This window comes from Colobus angolensis, unplaced genomic scaffold (genome assembly GCF_000951035.1).
Source record: "Colobus angolensis palliatus isolate OR3802 unplaced genomic scaffold, Cang.pa_1.0 Scaffold34, whole genome shotgun sequence".
Taxonomy (NCBI): domain Eukaryota; kingdom Metazoa; phylum Chordata; class Mammalia; order Primates; family Cercopithecidae; genus Colobus; species Colobus angolensis.
This window is the reverse complement of record NW_012116710.1, coordinates 5,606,256-5,608,194: the sequence shown is the minus strand read 5'-3', so window position 1 is coordinate 5,608,194 and position 1,939 is coordinate 5,606,256. Positions and strand designations below refer to the sequence as shown.

At 54.0% G+C, this 1,939-nt stretch overlaps 1 protein-coding gene and 1 pseudogene across 3 annotated transcripts in view; both read left to right on the top strand.

Moving 5' to 3' along the window:
- LOC105519136 (delta(3,5)-Delta(2,4)-dienoyl-CoA isomerase, mitochondrial) overlaps positions 1–1,939 on the top strand; it is a 32,214-nt gene that overhangs the window by 17,806 nt on the left and 12,469 nt on the right. The window lies entirely within an intron of this gene.
- Positions 934–1,805, top strand: LOC105519135 (annotated as a pseudogene). Its single transcript, XR_001002931.1, has 3 exons — positions 934–991; positions 1,194–1,377; positions 1,521–1,805. The product of XR_001002931.1 is annotated as a delta(3,5)-Delta(2,4)-dienoyl-CoA isomerase, mitochondrial-like (transcript).

The following is a 1,939-nucleotide window of genomic DNA, read 5'->3' as shown; positions in this document are numbered from 1 at the left end:
CAATCGCTGCTCATTGCAACCTCCGCCTCCCGGGCTCATGCCATTCTCCTGCCTCAGTCTCCCGCTGGGATTACAGGTGCCGGACACCGCACCCAGCTAATTTTTGTATTTCTACTAGAGACAGGGTTTCGCCATGTTGACCAGGCTGGTCTTGAACTCCTGACCTCAGGTGATTCGGCTGCCGCGGCCTCCCAAAGTGCTTGTATTACAGGCGTGAGCCACGCGCCGGCCTAAGAACATGAACTCTGGAGCCATGTAATCCTTGCTTTAGCCCTTCTGAAGCCCAGCGACCTTGAACCTCGTGTCTTCCCGTGCCTGAGTCAGTTTTCCTCTGCATATAGTGGGTAATAGTACGACCTCCTGGTGGGAGTTCATATTATATAGTCAGCGCTTAATGTTGGCCCGTCTGTACTCATTCCTCTACGTGGGTAAACTCACAGTAATGCAATTTTCTTTTATTTTTAGTTAACACGATATATACACATGCATGATGACAAGCTGTGCTGCCATTATGTCCTTGGACGTTTCAGCTGTCGCCAAGTATTCCACCATTATGAAATAGCGGTGTGATGAATTTTAGCGGGAGCTATTTTCTTTTCTTTTCTTTTTTTTGAGACGTAGTCTCCCTCCGTCGCCCAGGCTGGAGATCAAAGGCACGATCTTGGCTCACTGCAAGCTCCGCCTCCCGGGTTCAGGCCATTGCAGGAGCTATTTTCTTAGGCCAGGTTCCCACTGGGGTAAAAGGTCCTTTTCTGAGCCTGGCTCAATGTAAGGCAACCGGAACTCGGCTGCCCTTAGCAAAGATGGCGGGGAGGACGGCGTCTTTGCCTGTCAGGTTGCGGCATCGGTGCCCTCGCTCAACATGGCGGCCATTTGTGCCCGCCCCCTCCGCTAATTGGCAGGTTACTCGGTCCCAACGCAGTAGACGAAGGCGGCGGCGATGGCAGCGGGGATAGTGGCTTCTCCAGACTCCGCGACCTACTGAGCCGGCGTGAGTCAGCTCTTGACATGGGGGTGTATCGCACTGTCGTGCTGTTACAGCAGCTGTAGGACGGGGAGGCCCATCCGGGGTCACGAAGGGCCCGAGTCCCCTAAATTCATGGGTGCGTGTGCTCCCTTTTGAAGGGCTCCCTAATTCTATAGGCCTGTGTCTTGGAGTCCGGGGTCATCAAAGGCTCTTCCTTTCTCCGCAGGATTGACAGCCTCCAACTACTCGGGACCCAGTATTAGCCTTCGCCTCACTGGCTCCTCTGCACAAGAGGAAGCCCCAGACCACAGCTATGAGTCGCTTCGTGTGACGTCTGCGCAGAAACATGTTCTGCATGTCCAGCTCAACCGGCCCAACAAGAGGAATGCCATGAACAAGGCCTTCTGGAGGTCTGACCTGCAGATCCTGGAGGCCTGCCTGCCGGGGGAGGCGGGGGCTGCGGGACTGGGCCAGAGTGGAACCTTGTGGGAAGATGGACATGAGGGCGGGGTATTCCCACCCTATTTGTAGCCCTTCACTCGTTGCTTCACAGAGAGATGGTAGAGTGCTTCAACAAGATTTCGAGAGACGCTGACTGTCGGGCGGTGGTGATCTCTGGTGCAGGAAAAATGTTCACTGCAGGTACCAGACGCTCTTCACACACCCTACCAGCCTTCCCAGCTCCTGGCAATAGACAGTGGAGCAGTGCTTCTTAATTAGGGTTTTAAGCAGCTTCTGACTTACACTTTTTTTTTGCTGTTCGTTTTGTTTTGTTTGTTTGTGTTTTGAGGCGGGGTCTTGCTCTGTTGCCAGGCTGCAGTGCAGTGGCGCAATCTCAAGTCACTGCAACCTCCGCCTCCCGGGTTCAAGCAATTCTCCTGCCTGGGACTACAGGCGCGGGCCACCACGCCCAGCTAATTTTTGTATTTTTAGTAGACACGAGGTTTCACCATGTTGGCCAGGATGGTCTCA